Here is an 18,654-nt window from a genome sequence, read left to right as displayed (position 1 = left end):
AGAGTATCCATAGACATGTGTTGTTCCAAATTTAGATTCTAATCATAACATGTAATAATACAACGATTAATTTTTTCATCGATATTTATTCTTCTAAAGCTTTATCATGTATCATGTTTTAGAGAAAGGAAAAGAATCCTTTGACCTATTAAATATTGTAACGAGATAAAGAAGGAAAGAAATCACTCACACGTTCAATTCCGTCTGACACAAAAATGAATACTTGTCTTCAGCAGAAGAGGAAATCAGGAATAATATAAACAAATCTTCAGGAGGCCAAGACGTCCACAGCAACAAAATTTTGTAGTATGGGCATGGAGGAGGGCACCATTGGGAACTTGCGATATCCTACATTGGGAACTTGCGATCTCCAACATTGGGAACCCCACATGCGAACCCCAAGCAGGGCTTGTGAGCTCAAATGACGAGAACCGTTTTCACACCGCCCAACTTATTCGGAGCTACAGAAGCATACGTCCACACACAAGGGAGGATCACTACGAGGCTCTGAAGGCTATTCCACCTCAGCAGCTTAGTCAGCGTCCACCTGGGTCGCGACCCACCTGCCAAGGGAAGTTGGATTCTGCGTGTATTCATTCATCCATCATTCACTCACTATATGGATGGATGAGAATTTGTACAGAAGACCTCTTCCTGGGTTGCTGATTGGCTCCCACCGCTGCTCTATGTTATCCAGTAATGGATTGACACGTGTCATTATTTTTATCGCATTGAACCATCAACATGATCATCTCAAGCATCAAAACGAACATCTTGCTTATTTCAACAAATCAAAAATAAATAAATATATATATATATATATATATATATATATATTTATATAATAATTTATCTATAGTATTAATTCTAATTTTGTTGCCAAGAATTAATTAATTTGAGGCAAATAGAAAATATTATAACAATATGTCTTTTTAGCTTTTTTTTATTTTTTTATTATTGTACTAAAATTTCCAAATTAATTACTAATACCGATCATACTTAGGAAATGTTTATGGATTTTTTATTTGATGTTAGAAATTATTAATTTAGATTTTTATGAATACAAGTCGTTGGAATATATTTAAAATTGGATTATTTGAATTCAATTACAAAAAGAAGTCTTGGATTTAAATTTTATGAATCATTAATATGTATCACCTTAACTTTACAAAGACAAAAAAATAATTTCTTTAAAACTATTTATTTTAATAACATACTAGCTTTTTACTTCCATCTAATAACCAAGGTATTTAATATTAATTCTTGAAAGAGTAGGTGAAGTCTTCTACTAAAAAGACATTAACTTAAATTCACCAAGAAACTACTTCTTGATATTAGTTTCTTTCTTTTGGTCCATAAATAATTTATAATTAAATATCAAATTATCTTTAGTTTATTTAATTAAACCATCTTAGATTTAAGTACATTATACAATATTGTTTAAAAATATGTGTGTTGACTATTAAGATATACTTTGTAAGTTTCAACTCAATTTTATACTAATTTTATATATTTTATTTAATCAAAAAAATAAAAAAAATAAAAAAATATTTTGTATTCTATTATATTTGAATATACAAAGCTCAAAGGGTTAATGTTTAAATAATCAATAGTTACATCAAAACCAAAAAGTAAATAATATAGCAATCAATCAATATACAAATCTTTCTTCTTATTATTTTCATTTTGATATTAAAAAAATCCTAATTGTAAAAAGACAAATACTATCAAAGATAAAATATTACTAAATATTATGTTAAATACATTGTATATTTTTCTTTGTTAATTTTTGGACACAAATTTTGTCAATTGTCCTACTCTATCCAACCATTATTACATTTATTTATTTCATTTTTATTTTTTCAAACTTGTAATCATTAAATGCTATATATTATTTTTTATTAGTATAATTATTTATTTTATTACATTATTTGAAGACTAACCTCCATCCTTGCCCTCTTTATCATATTTTAGTGGTTTATTATTCATAAATGCTAACTTCTACTAAGAGCTATTTTTTTTTTATAGAAAATATACTATTTTTATGTCTAAATAAATTTCTTTTAATTGTAATAAGTATGCCTTTCTATTTTATAGAAACATCTTAAAACTACTATTTATATGTTAAACATAGTAATTAGTATATTATTTTTAATAAAAACTAAATATTTTATCATAATTATATTATTTTATATCTTTATTTTAATCTTATTTATTAAAATATTACTTGTGGATTTTCTAGTTAGAATATAATAATATTGAAAAAATATATATAATTAAAAATAACATTGGTTATTTTATTTTCTAGACAAGGATATTGTAATTGGAATAAATATCAATAATTTCTTATATACATATTATTTTATATTGGTTTTTGAAGTTAAAGAACATGATTTGTATAAACATTTGATATCAAAGGAATATTATAGAGTTTGTTCTTGTTGATTGTAATACTTTATGTGTGTTTGAAGCTCTTATTGCACTTGATTGTAGTTTACTTCTCTTGCTTAACTAAAATATTAGTCTAGAGTTGTTGTAAGATTATTGCACTTGATTGTAGTTTACTTCTCTTGCTTAACTAAAATATTAGTCTAGAGCTGTTGTAAGATAATTGTCTTATTGATATTTGTGTTATGTTATAGTAAGATCAAATTTGCAATTCAAACATTGGCAAAAATTCCTTCAATAGAAGGAATATGATTTGATTGTATATGTAGTATCTAGTTATAATGCTTATAAGTGATTTGAATGAGACATTATTTTGAGTAAAATATTTTATTTAGTTATGATTTTAATCATCAAATATCTTGTGACAAATTATCTTATTGAATTATAGATGTGTAATAGTGTTGCATAGAATGATTTGTTTGAGGATTGATATCATTGTAATGTGACAAACAAACAATGTGGTAGTATTGTTACAATGGAGTATTAAAAATAAAATAGTTCTTGTCTTTGTTATTTTTGCTTTATGGTTTAGAAACACATGATATTCATACAATAATTTACAACCAATACTTTGTGATGCTATAGTCATTTATTTGATTTATCCAATTTATCATTTATGCTCTTTAGAATAAAATGAACCATGATATAACACAACACACAAAAAATAAGATTGAATATTGAATTGTTTTTATTTTTCTTAAAAAATATTTATTTATATATTTATCTTTAAAAATTTAAACTTATATATACACACATAAAATTTTAAAATATTATTCAAATACAGATTTTAATCTGACATTTCAATTGCATTAAAGTAAGGAAACCGAAGTTAGATAACTACTCTTAAATTGTATATAAATCCATAAACAATTTGCAAGAATTATTCCATTGTTTTTTTTTTGGTAATATCAAATAAGTTGGTTTTGATCAAGGACTAATCTCTATCCAAATTACTTCCCATAGATAATAGATATCCAATATTTTTTTTTATAGTTAGTAAAATCATTACAAAAAGAAAATATAATAAAGAAAGAAAATATATATATATATATATATATATATATACTCTTATTTGCTACAAACCTTGCAACATCATCAAACCTCTTAAGAGTACAACATTTCTTACTTCACAATTTCTTGATTTAGTTCTCTTAATCGCTTAAAGGTTTTAAGAGACATGTCTCTAAAATTGAAAGCTCCTTCTTAAGATTCCCTTTGTTTATTGATTCCAATCAGCCTCTTGTTAGTTTGTGTTGTTAAGGTAAGCAAACAAAACTAAGAGTTAGCTGTGTGTGTTTTCCATTTTTGGAGCCCAACCACAATTCGCTAAGTTAGTTCCTCATGCCGGTTTGCTAATGCGGGTCTGCTAATGGGGGATGAAGAAGAAGAAGAAGAAAAAAAAAAATCTCTCTCTCTCTCAATAAATATTGATTCCATTATCATCGGCCTTAGAAAAGCCTCCAAGTTGTCACGTAACGAAGGCCGTATCCATCATCGTGATTGCAGTTTTGATCCGAAGATTGGTCCGTGATTGGAGTGGTCCGTAGCTGATCTACTCTTTTGTCTCATTCGGCTCTTCATCCGGCATGTCATGGTACCGCAGTTAATAAATTTAACAGGATGGGGAAGGTACCGAAGTAAAAAAGGAGTAAATAAAAATAGAAGTTGATGTTTGCGTAGTCAGACCGACCTCGCAAGCTTTGTGGTTGTCGTCGACGTTCGTCATGGTGGACTCGGTCTCACCCTGGAGCGTGGACGCGTGAACATTTCGCGGGGCAAAATTGTCGTCGTAACATCTGAGTCGCGGTGATGACAAGTTCATGCGGAGTCTAAATTGAGGGGCATCAAACGGGAGCATGCGTCCAGAAGGTGGAGAAAGCTGAAGTAGACTTCCACCTCGAGACTGCCAAGTGGAATCTCCGGCAGATAATTTCTCTTGGAAATTGCGTGGAATGATTTTATGTCAAGCCGAGTCCACCAAACTCTAATTTTCATTTAAATATTGCGAGGGAATGGAAAATGAGGAGATGCCGTGAGAAGCTTACTGGTTGTCTGAGATCAAAATACATGCCAATATAAGATGGGCGAGGACCAAGTTGCAGGAGTCTGACAGTGGATCGGGTGGGAAAATTGCGAATTTCAATTCCGCCCACCGCATGGAGAAATTCAAGGCTTGACTATTCTGTGAATCTAGCGCCGAAGCACCACTTGTGGATCCAGATCCATCAGTGCCATCCAATGACTCTAAGAAATGCAGACAAACGACGGGGCATGGATATCCTTCCATACAGTCGCAAAAACCCACTTCGGAGGACAAACCAAGCCCCAATTCAATCTTGCAAATAGTAAATTCTCACCAGTATTTCACAAACCATAATAATCGCTTTTAGATCACCATGAATCAACTCCGTAATATACCGATTATACTGTAATTGCTCCGTGTTCTGCAAACGTAAGAAACGCAACCCTCGTAACTATCCGTCTGTTTTAGCATGAGTTCGTTTAGAAAAAAGAGGGTTAAGAGCGCGAGAATCTTACAGGCCAGGTTGGAGGGCGAGCGGTTCCTTCCATGTGCAACAACCACAGTTGGTGGGGGCGGAACCACCTTTTTAACGAAAAGCAGAAGCGGGGAAGTGAGATCCGAGTGTTGAGTTGTCTCAAATCTGCGTGATGACACCAGATTAAGCACTCTCTCTTTCGGAGCAGAAAAAAAAACAAAAAAATGAAAAAAAAGAAGAAGAAGCATAGTCGTCGTCGTCGTCCCCAAAGGCGACGCGTCCGCACAGCTGTCGCGGATTCCGAGACGGGGCTGGCCATGTATCATCGATCGATCGAGATTGTTGTGAAGGAGGGCGGGGAATCAAGCAAGCAAGCAACGAGGTGGTCGAGATAATGTCCATCCATCCATTCTTACTTTCTTTCTTTCTGTTGTATTACCTTCCCATTTTTTCCTTTTCTATCCCATTTATACTCTTCTTCTTCTTCGCAATTCAAAATTCTCTTCGGAGGGAGGCAGTATTGGTATTATTCTTATTCTTATTCTTATTTCTCCGACGAAGGAAAGACGGAAGGAAGGAAGTGGGGGTCGTCGTCGTCGGGAATAAAATTAGGGTGGGCGGTTATAAAGGGAAGCTTTCTCTTACGTGGACGGGCATCGTTGCTGACGTGGCCACCGGCTCTGGCCCCTATGCCGCGCGGAAGAAGTGGTGCCTATTTCCGTCCGCCCCACACGTTGGCCGACCTTGCCTCCTATTCCTCATTTTCACATACCATGATTATAATATATATATATATATATATATATTTATTTGTCTCGTCGTGTCTTATTGAGGCCTTTAGAGGTCCTTCCTTTCTTCCTTCCTTTGTGAGGATTTAGGGTTTCTTCCATTCTAGCTCAATAAAGTTTCATTGATACTCTAAACCCTTTATTCATACTCTTAATAAGGGGAATCCGCCTTTATTCATATGTTAGGAATTGATAAAAATAAATAAAGTAAGTAAAAAAATATTTGGTTGTTTCTTCTTTAGTCATCCACCTAATGTTGTTGTATATCTAGTGAGTAGTGAATGGTAATATTCATGAATTATGGTAAAATCTTAGATTGTTTATTTCAATTAGATTGAAATATACTGGAATTACATTGTTACAAAGGATGTTACAAAGGCAAAATTACAGCCCTTTTGCAAGTGTTATTTTGTTGCAGGATATGAGTTATATATTATTTTACATTGAACAAAAATATAGTTAAAAAAAGAAGTAAATAGGTTTTAAAATATAATTAAACATTCTAAATATATGTATGCTTGTGTGTGCATTATTAGTATTTCAATGTTACAAAGACTTTTTTAAAAAAAAAAACAAGGCCACATTTATGAGAAAATAGTTAAATAAAAAATATGATATTTTAAAATAATACGGATTTTTGTTACTAAACAACATTTATTAATTTTTTGGAAAATATAGTTGACAATAATTGATACTTTGTACTCATAAATAACTGAGCACTAAACATATTTTCTTTCAAAATTTAAGATTAATTAAAACATTAATATTTCTCTACTAATCTATAATTATATATCGTTATAAATATTTACTAGTAAATAAAATTGAATTTTTTTTAAAAAAATACTAATATTTCTTTACTAAAATTACAATTAAATATCTATTGTGAGATTCTTTGAGATTGTTTAATTATACACATGTCTAAAATAAGAGAGAAGTGTCTTTTTGAAAATTATAAATATTACAATATTAAATTATATAATTTTTTTATTTGTGGTAGAAAAATATATTAAATAAATATATATATTATATTATTTTTAATTTTATATCTAATATAAACTATATAATATATTTTCTAAGCAATTGGATTTAACATAAATCTTATATATTTTGTAAATTTACTTGTTTGTAATAATCTTCTTATCTCAAAATAATTCTCAAAAATATGTAAAACTAAACTTAGTTCATTGCTCGAATTTAGTCTCTATTTTGAGTTTTCATAAATTTGTGTAAAAATTTATAATACTTATTTTTTATGTTTTTATTTATTCACAAATTTTTTATTGAAAAATTCTGTTTTCTGTATTCAATATAAAGACCCTAATGACTAATTTAACTACCAATTAAATTCACTAAAGATTTATTTATTTATTCAAATTTAAATATTAAAAAAAATATTATAAAATTACATGTTATAATTTTAAAAAATATTATCTCTTTCTATCTAGCTAATTGTAATAGCAATTCATTTTCTTGTTTAAATCTTAATTAAAAATTATTTTCACTCAAGGACTATAATTTTTGAATTTTGATTTTTTTTTAATTTTTCAATCTTCAAAATTATTTGTGATTCTATTTTATAAGTATATTTAAAGATTTACTTCATAATTGCAAAAAAAAAAAAAAAAAAAAAATCTAAATAGACACCTCCTTTTTACTACATAAACACTATGTGCCACACACCTTTACAAATATATCTTGCAATTTTTTAAAAAATAAATAAAAAAATGGGATTATATAATAAAATATTTGATGTTAATTCTATTATATATGTAATTTGATAAAGATTTGTAAGGACAAAAGAATTAAACAATAAGATTGTTATGGAGCCATAAAACACAAGTAGATAAAAATATATCAAATCTTGATATTAAACTAATTCACATAAAAATAAGTTATTTTTTTGTGGAAATATGTATATGAACATATGTGATATTTACATAGGAATCCACACAATAAAATGGATGTGTCCATTTAGTTGTTTTATCTGATTTCAAATTTAATATACTTGAATACCTAATTTCAAGTTTTATTTTTTTAATATTTACTTTATGTCTTTTAATAATTTTCATTATTTTAATTTTAATTTAATTTTAGTTTATTTTCTTTGAAAATACATTTGAAATAAAAAATAATCAAAATAAAAATAAATTTAGAATGAAGTTAGAATGTTTTACTAAAAAATTATTTTAAACTTACTCAAGGTAAAATACTAGAAGTAAAAATTCTTTTGATTTTGACTTTAAGGAACATATCTAACTTGTCGGTTTTTTTTGTCTACAATGACAACCATGATTTAATAACAACATTGAGCTTTTGATTGAATTTTTTTAATATTTTATGATCATAAAACATATTATTCTTTTACATAATATCAAAGTTAAATCCTATTTCTATTATTATATTTATTCAAAAATCATAGAGCTAAGTATACATTGTTGCTATCTTATAATTTTTAAATTCACAAGAAGTAAGTTTTTTGATTTAATGTATAAATATATTAAAATTTATAAAATTCTATGCAAAAAATTAAATATTTGTTACAGCTAAATAAAAAAAAATATTTTTGAATAAAAAAAAGATTCTTTTTTTACTCTGAATTTAAACTTGTATGGCTTAACTTTTAATTTTGCATGTGATTTAACTTACAATAAATTATATAAGTATGCTAATTGGCGTTTTTTTTCATTTTTATATGATTTGTCTAATTTTAAATTGCTTTATAAGCCTTTTAAAAGATAAAAAATGATAAGACAACAGTAATACATAATTATAAACATTCCTTCTTTATGCCCTTTCAATACTAATATTGAAAAATTTATATTTTTCATTTTTTTCTAAAAAATTACATATATTAATGTTTAATCTACAATCAGTTCTTGTTTAAGTTTATAGCTAGATTTTAGTTATTAAAACCTTATTTGGATCAAGAATCTAAAACTTGGATTAAAATTACTATTATGTAGGTATTTTCATTGTTATAATATATATATATATATATATATATATATATATATATTTGTTGGTAGTATATTTTGTAACTCTTTGTTAAACAATCTTACAACTTAGCTAAATTACTTGTACTAACCTACACTTGCTATTTGATTGTTGATAAAAGAATTATTTGTAAGTATAGATATATATATATATATATATATTTGATATGTTTGCTTAAGTTACTTATTATAGTTTGAAAAAGAAATTCAAATTCTTTAATTTTAAAAATAATGCAAAACAAGTATCAAAAAAATTAAGTTGTCTTATTTTTAGAATATTATACGATTTTTATGTATGTATTGTAAATCGTATTTATAATATGTTTAATCTTATATGTCTTGATCTATTGACTTTGTCATTTTTGATAGATAATATTAGTTTAATATATTTAGATTTCTAAAGTCATTGTAATTGTATATTTAAATTATATATATATATATATATATATATATATATATATATATATATTTATTAAATTATATACATCTTAAAGATGGTATATTATGTAATTTTAAATTTATGATTTTTCTTGTATTTATATTTTAAGAGAATATATTTTACTTCTTTTAAAAGTTATTGTTCGACCTCTATAGTTGTATATTATTTATCTTAACATAATATTTGAAGATTAATTTTCTATGTATATTATACATACTTTTAAAAAACAATTGTTATAATTTTATAAAAATATAGTTGATTAAACTTAAAATAGTTGATTAAACTTAAACTCAAAATTTGATTTAATTAATATATATTTTTAAAAATTAATAAAAAATAAAATTTATAATGAGTTATTATATATTTTATAAATATTAAGTAATTAAAAATAATATGATTCAGTTTTTAATATGTTTAATTTTTATTAAACTTACATCTTTTAAACTATTTGAATAGAATTGTTCTCATAGGATTTATAAACACTATTGTTTTTGGCATGGTTTTATTAGTTTTTATTATTATTATTGGAGACTAATTTCAATGGTTTGTAGAATTTTGATGTATGTGTGATGGAATTGAAGAGTATTTATATTTTTTAAAAATTAATATAAAATAATAAAACTCAATTTGTTATAAAATTTTGTTTTAATAAAAGTATAAATACCTAAAAAATTAATAAATATGATAAATATATATGTAGTTTAAATTCTTTTTAATATTATTTTTAATAATAAAATCAATTTAAGACTTGAAACATATTTTAAAATACTATTTTTTTTTTATTAAAATTAATAATATTTATATGTAGTAATGACTATGTATTATGGATATACATAGGTACTATAATAAATACCTATATGATTAGATAGAAGTTAGTAAAAGTAGATAAAACTAACTTAATTTCATAATACCTTTTAGAGTAGCTTCCTAGAAGCTTCATAGATATTGTTTTGATTTTACATGTGTTTGTAGTTCATTGGTAGGTTAGAAACTCAGTTAACTAATTAGCTTTATATTGGTAGCTTGCGGAACAAGCTAATTATGTGGTTTACATATAGAAAAATTACCTTACAAGTTAAGATACATGTCTTGTAAAGTCAATAGGTTTTGAAGGTCTTATCGGACATTGCTAGATAGCTTCTAGTTAAGAGTATATATGGAGGTAAGATTGAGGCCTTTTTCATTCTTCTTAATGCCTTTCTAGTCCTTAGTTTTGTTTCAAGACTTTTTAATCTCCTAGTTTTTAGCATTAATTAGTTTAGATCAATAATATATCATCTTTGGATATTTTTTAGTTATTTTTAGTATCACAAGAGTATATTGAGGATTTCTTTGTTTGAGATTTATATCCTTGATAGTTTGACAAGAGTGCTAACATACTATTTTTGTCTTATTTTAGAAAAAAGTGGATTATTCCACTTCTATTATTATGTATTAAAGATTATAATTTACCTATCTTTGAACAAAAAAATCATATTTTTTAATATTAATCTTTTTTTTAAAGAAAGTAGATTATCTTTTTTTTTGAATTTTTTTATTTGATATTAGAGGTTATGGATTATCTTCATCTAATTTAACTTTTTGAAATTATTTGAGTTTTCTATGGAAGGAAAGATTATGGATGTTACTCTCAGCAGAAGTGAGAATAGATTTAGAACTATTGAAAATCTTCATGAGCTCATCAATATTCTAAAAGTAAAAATCTCACATATTTTCAATGTAAATCATGGAAGTACTATACCTACGTTTATAAAAAAAGATTAGATTCTACAACAAGAAGTTGTGTAGTTGAAAAAAACAAGTAGATCAATCTCACAATCAAATCCAATGAGTTTTGCTTCTACAAATATGAGGGGAACAAGGATTAATATTCATGAGAAGTTTGATGGAACAAGATCAAAATTTCAAGGATATTTGCAACAAGTCAAGTTGTATCTAAGATTGCATCCTTTCCAATATCTAGATGGATTTACTCAAGTCAAATTTATAGGCGCACTTCTATTAGAAAGGCTCTCTTTTGGTTGGACCTTTAATGAAAAAGAATTTGCGACTCCTTTATGATTTGAATTCATTCTTAGAAGTATTTTCGGCCACATTTGAAAAAAGGGATCAAGAAAAAGTAGCATAGACTAAGTTCTTATCTTTATAGCAAGGATCATGGTCAACCACCATATATATTGCTGAATTTCAAAACCTTACTTGCGATGTGAACCAAAATGACAAAGCCCTTATCAATCAATTTCAACATGGATTGAAGAATAATGTCAATATTTTGTTACTAATAATGCCAAAGATAAAATCTTTAGGATTTTTTTTTACTTAAATCATTGCATATGATAATTGATTATTTAAAAAAATATCAAGAACAAAGATTTGGCTACAGAGGAACAAATTAAAAAATGATGGCAGTTCTCAAGTTTTAAAAAATTCATTCATTAAGGCTAGAATCAATGCAAATTGATATGATATATTTTAAATCCCTCATAGAGCAAGAAAAGACTCAAAGACATCAAGAGGGCTTATGCTTATATAATAGAGAAACTTAATATACTACTCAACATTGTCCAAAGAAACAACACAACCACAAAATGAGAAGCATGCTTGCCAAAGAAGACAATCTATCAAAAAATGAGTTTCTCCACCTACAATAGAGATCATGCGATTGAAATCTTATATAACTCCTAATAAAGGTCTTATTTTCTCCTTAGATCCCTCACCTTGTTTTACAATAGAAGTTTATTCATGACCAAAAAATCACAAAGTCTTAGTTTTATTAGAATCAAGAGCCTCAGTCTATTTTATAGACAAAGATTTTGTCAAAAAATAAGAAATATAATAATCAAAAAAACTAATCTTATACATGTAGAAGTCATAGATGGTTGTTTGCTATCTTTTGGAAATATTATGCATGAAACTATTCCTTTAGATGTAGTAATTAAATATCTTTTTAACATAGTAATATTTAACATAATAAGATCTCTGTCCAATTTGATTATTTTAAAATTATCTTGATTAAAAAAGATTAATCGTCAAATAGATAGGATTTCTTGTAATCTTAATTTTTTTGATAGTTTAACTCAAAATCTCATTAGTTAAGTAGAAATACATAAGTCTAGTATATCCAAACCCTTGCTGGTAGGTGCGAGAGCTTTTATGTATGTTGCAAAAGAAGGGTTATCTTTTGCTTTATATTCATTGTCCATTTTTGATGGCAAGAAGTTTTCAAGTGGTATTCTTAGCCAATATCAAGTTTTTTAGGATGTTTTTAAAAAGAAGAATGCAAATATTCTTCTAGAGGATTGATCTTATGATTGTTCCATCGATCTATATGAAGGAGCTCAACTACTATTTGGACCAATCTATAGCCTATTATAAAATAAATTATTTGTACTCAAAGAATATATTGATAAAAACTTCACTAAAAATTTCATATGTCATTCTAAATCTCTAATCAAGATTTCTATCTTATTTGTAAAGAAAAAAGATGGATCTTTGTGGATGTATATAGACTATTGAAGACTCAACAAGATCACCATGAAGAATATGTATCCTTTACCTTTGATTTTAGGACTTCTTGATCAACTAAATAAAGCAAAGATTTATACAAAAATAAATCTACGAGGAGTATATAATTTGGTACACATTAAAAAAAGAGATAAATAAAAAACTATGTTTTGAATGAAATATGGGCATTTTGAATATAATGTCATGCCTTTTGGACTGATGAATATACAAGCTGCTTTTCAACATCTAATGGATGATATCTTTTTTGAATTTCTTGATAATTTTATCATCGATTATTTGGATAATATCTTAATCTATTCTAAAAACACATAAGAGCATGAAATTCATATTCATCATGGGTTATAAAAACTTAGATATGCAAGATTATATCCAAAGTTATAAAAGTGTGTATTCCAGACTACTCAAGTTGACTTTGTAGTATACATTATTTTTAATGAAGGTCTAATGATAGATCCAAAGATGATATAAACTATAATGGATTGGAAGATTTCAAGAATACTAAGAAACATACAATATTTTTAGGCTTTGCTAACAAATATCAGAACTTCATCAAGATTTTTTTTCAAATTACAATTCTATTTATACATATGACTTATAAAAATAAATTTAAATAGAGTAAAGAAGTCAAAGCATCACTTGATGCTTTTAAAAAGAAGTTTACTTTTGCACTAATTTTATATCATATTGACTTCTCCAAGGCATTTTTTTTATAGAAATAGATGCATCACAATTTGCCTCAGGTGCAATTTTATCACAAATAGGAGCTGATAACAAACTCCATCCAATAGCTTTCTATTTTAATTTTTTTTCTAATAGTCGAGATTAATTGTGAGATCTACGACAAAGAGCTCTTTGGAATCGTTTATTCATTTCAAGAATAGTATCATTATTTAGAAGGTGCCTCAAGTCCGGTCATCTTATATATAAATTATAAAAAATTCAAGTATTTCATATCAATATGTATTTTAAATCATTGCCAACCTTATTAGAACATGTTCTTATTAAGATTTGATTTCAAGATCATTTATCAATCCAAAAAAAAATAAGATTTGTTGCACATCCTTTTTAGGTATTCTTATCTTGTACGGAAAGAAGGAGATGTATCTTTTGATCAATAAGAATTTTTTTTTTTGAAGCCATAACATTTTCACCTTTGAGCAAAAAAATCTACAATAACTATTGATTCAACATTTTTAAAGCAAATTCAATCAAGTATGTCTTTTGATCCTCTTGTCTATAATATCAAGAATAATTCTTTTAAGTCTCATGATGCTTCTAAGTTTGAATTCAAAAACAACCTACTCTATTTCAAAGAATAATTATACATTCTAAAAGATAGGATACAATTACGTGTTCTTCAAATTCGTCATGATTTTCCAACAGTCACATATTTTGAATACAACTAGATTTTGGAGCTAATATCGAGAGATTTTTCGTGACCTTATAGACTACTTCAACCTTTACCTATTTCAAAACAACCATCGTCTTTTATTTCTATGGATTTTATTAAAGATCTTTCAGTCTCAGATTTGTATGATTCTACATTTATAGTCATAGATTATTTTGCCAAGATGGTACATTTTGTACTATGTACAAAATTTATCACAAGTGAAGAAATGGCTAAGCTTTTTCTTAACAACATCTATCACTATCACAGATTGCTTAAAGATATTATATTAGGTCAAAAGACTTAATTTATATGAAGATTATGGAGAATCCTTTTCAAGATTTTAAAGATGGATATAAAGTTCTCTTTGACTTTTCATCTTCAAACTAATAAACAAACATAATGGGTGAATCAAGTTTTGGAGTGATACTTGAGGTGTACCATCAATTATTATCAAGATGATTGGACAACTCTTTTAGTATTGGCAGAGTTTGCATACATTAATTTGGTACATTTTTCTACTCAAGAAACACCTTTCTTTGCCAACTATGGTTATCATCCATGACTTGATACTTTTGACTTTTCAAAAGTTGATAATTATGTGGCAAAAGATTTGGCTAATTGTTTGTCAAAGCTATTTGTAACAATGAAGACACAATTAAAGGGAGTTCAAGAACGACAAAAAATTAATGCAGATGCCTAGTACAAGAAACAACCATAATTCAATGTAGGTGACAAAATATGATTATTTTGTCACAATATCAAGACTATTTGTTCTTATGACAAGTTGAACTATTGTACTCTTGGATCTTTTTCTATTAACAAATTAGTTAATCTCGTTGCTTATTTATTATATCTATTAGAGTCTATGAAGATCCACCATATATTTTACATATCTTTTTTTGGCTCATATAAGATAGTGAATATCTCAAGAAGAAGACAAATATCACCTCCTCGTATAGAAATGGATAATAATCAAGAATTTGAGGTAGAAGAAGTCTTAAATTCAAGGCAACGCCAAAATAAGTTAGAATAACTTGTTCATTGGCATCGATATGATATTAGTGATTGCACATAGTAAGAAGCAAAGAATCTTGCAAATACAACAAAGAGAGTTGAAGTTTTTATGGACAACACCCATTAAAACTAAGATAAAGAATAATAAATCTTTGCTATAAAAGAAACAAGATCAAAGAAAGATAACACTATATTTTTTATTCATCTTTGTAGCTTTTGTATATTTGTGATGCTAAGAAAATAGAGAATCAATGACCAATAGATTCAACTCAAGAACTTTCATTTACAAACTTATTAGACAAGATATTACAATTGTCACAACCTTCAAGACGATCAAATCAAGATAAAGATCTTTAAGAACGACATGTCCTTTTTTGAATAGATGGCGAGATATAAAGTGTTTGGTATCATGACATTGGAAGAGCCTTCCAATATCTAGTGATTTTATTAGACATAGGAATCTCTTAATAATATTTCAAATATTTTATATAAAAGAAATTACAAAGGCTTCAACAATGATCATATAACAGGGTGGTTTTCTTGTCCTAGTTTGGGACATTATCGATGGCTGAAACAACCTATCAATCAACTTCAAAGAAATTAAAGATCAGAGTATATAGCAAATATAATTTATCACATCTTAGATTTTTTCAATATATAAAGACCCCTCCTTATGGAATTCATTCCTAAAAGAGATGATAATGTCATAGGTTTATATAGGTATTATAATAAATACATATATAATTAAATAGAAGTAAGTAAAAGTAAATAAAAATAAATTAATTTCATAATACTATCTATAGAAGCTTCCTAGAAGCTTCATAGATGTTATTTTGATTTTATATGTGTTTGTAGTTGATTGATAGGTTAGAAACTTAGCCAATTAGATAGCCATGTGTTGGTAGCTTGTCAAACAAGTTAACTATGTGCCTTGCAAATTAAGATATATGTCTTACAAAGTCAACATGTTTTGGAGGTCTTATAGGACATTGCCACATAGCTCCTAGTTAAGAGTATATATAGAAGCAATAGTGAAACTTTCTTCACTTTTGTCAATGCCTTTTTAATCTTTAGTCTTGTTTCAAGGCTTTCTAGTCTCCTTGTTTTTGGCAGTAGCCATTCTAGTTCAGTAATATATCATCTTTGAATGACTTTTTAGTTCTTTTTAGTATTACAAGAGTATATTGAGGATTTCTTTCTTTGAAATTCATATCTTTGATACAATGTTATTAATATACATACATACATACATATATATATATATATATATATATATATATATTATTAATAATATTTTTTTATTCATGATTTTAATTATTTTATATTTTTTAATTGCATTAATTTATATTATAATAATATTTTCATAAAGAATACCTTAAAGAAAGTATAATGGAGACCTATATTTTTTAGAGAAGTAAGAATAAATAAAAGCAAGTAGAAGTAGGTAAAAACATGTTGTAAAGTTATTAGTTTTTCTAAGAAGCTTTACAAAAGTTTTTCTTGATACTCCTTAGATATTTAAACATGACTATTGAAACTTGTGCCACAAGTTTCTTACTTCTAAGATGTTATATTGGAAGTGACCTATAATTGGATGCTTGAGCAAAAAGTCTTATAATTTTTAGAAAGTCTATAATATCACTTCTTCATACATATTATTATATTTTTGAAAGTTATGGACTATCCGCTTCTATAATAATATATATATATATATATTTAATGAAAGTAAACTACTATTTGTAAAAAAAAATATTTAAAAGTAAAGGTTGCAGATTATTTTTTCTAATTTAATTTGTATTTTTGCTGGTATTACTTGTTATTAAAATGGAAAGAAAATAGAACCATAGATACTATACTTGGTAGAAGGGAGAACAAATTTGCAGGTATTGTACATATATAAAGCCTATATAAACAACCTTTATTTTATAAAAATGTTAACTCTGAAATTCTACCAATAAAAGAAATTTAAAAGAGATCATAAAAGTCTAATAGCTTCTAAAAGACAACATGACATGTATCCTTAACTTGTGAATTTTAGATTATTGTGATTAGAAAATTATAATCTTTACATAGATTATGTAATATAGAATCTTAAAATTTTTCTTGCTATATTTAGGAAAATATTAAAACTAAAAATAAAAATTAAATTTAAAACTTATTATCTTCATTTAAATAAAGGTTGCAATAGAAAATTGAAAAAATGTAAAGAATATCAAGACATATTTTAAAAAGACTAATATTGATATTTTGTTAAAACATTCATCTTATAGTTGATCAATTAATCTTCCAAAAGTAAATTAACTATCTTTTGGACCAATTTAAAACTTCTTGCTGTGGAATTTGTTGCTATTAAAGATCATATTAATAAAAAAGTTGCAATTAATCTTCTTTAAAAGAGAAAAAAAGGATCCTTATAAATAGGTATTTGTTTTTTTGCAAACTTAAAATAATGGCTATGAAGAATTATTATCTTTTGTCTTAAATAATAAGCCTTTTGATCAATTGAGTATTATTATGGTCTTTATAAAGATAGATCTATAACAAGCTTCTAATTTGATATGTATTTTTTAAAAAATATATAAAAGTTTATATTTCAAAGAAAATAAATCCATTTTGATTATAACATTATGCTCTTTGGATTTACAAATGTTGTTTTTAATTTCCAACATTTAACTTTCTACACAATATTTTTGTATGTTATTTAAATAACATTTTTGTTTATTATAAGAACTTAAAAGACTAAGCAATATCTTTGTTTTGAACTACAAAAACTTAAAGATGCAAGAATATATACCAACAAAAAATATGTTTATTTTACATTACTCAAATAGAATTTTCAGAATGTGCTATTTCAAATGTCAGTTAGTAAAATGGATTTTGAAAAGGTACAATTTACTATAGATTGAACATTTCTAAAATCTATGTATGATGTATAATCGATTTTAGCATTTACCAACTAAAATAAAATATTTGTCAAATAACCATCTTAAGTTCTTGTTTGATTAATACAATCCACTTACAAAAACAAATTACAACATTGTAAAGATATAAAAACAACGTATCAAAGGTTTAAAACTATTTTCAAATTTACTTTTAATCTATGCTGTCAAAAAATTATTAAGTTATTTTTACAGATACAAATATACCAAAATTTGCATTATGTGTAGTTTTATCACAAATAGATGTAGATGATAGACTAAACGATCCAAAATGAGATTCCCCCTTGTACGTTGTCAACCACTATTATCAAGCACTAAGATTGTTAACACATTCAGTACATGGACGGAAACACGCAACGACAAGGTTTAGGGGTTAATAGTGATCCCTGAGTTCATATACCAATGCTGCATATTTGTCGACAACTCAAGCGTCAGAGCAATAGGATGCCGTTGCCAGAGATAAACCCAGAAAAACGCTCACGTCAATCAGGGTTAGTTATCACTTCACGTCAACGTCTTAGAAAATTGCTAGGGTAACCGCTCGCAGAGGTTAGTGAGATAAGACACACTTAATCAAGTCAAAACGTTGAAACATACCTCTCTGCAAACGGGTGCGAACA

General features: G+C 26.5%; 1 long non-coding RNA gene across 1 annotated transcript; it reads left to right on the top strand.

Annotated features, from left to right (window-relative positions):
• The first annotated feature begins 3,508 nt into the window (after window positions 1-3,508).
• Window positions 3,509-6,154, top strand: LOC141044625 (uncharacterized). The gene is made up of 3 exons (XR_012216251.2): window positions 3,509-4,793; window positions 4,989-5,328; window positions 5,513-6,154. It is a non-coding gene; the product is annotated as an uncharacterized LOC141044625 (long non-coding RNA).
• The last annotated feature ends 12,500 nt before the right edge of the window (window positions 6,155-18,654 follow it).

This window comes from Physcomitrium patens, chromosome 20 (assembly GCF_059467195.1).
Source record: "Physcomitrium patens ecotype Gransden chromosome 20, ASM5946719v1, whole genome shotgun sequence".
Classification (NCBI taxonomy): Eukaryota; Viridiplantae; Streptophyta; class Bryopsida; order Funariales; family Funariaceae; genus Physcomitrium; species Physcomitrium patens.
Note: the sequence above shows the minus strand (reverse complement) of the source record. Positions and strands in the feature narration are given on the sequence as shown.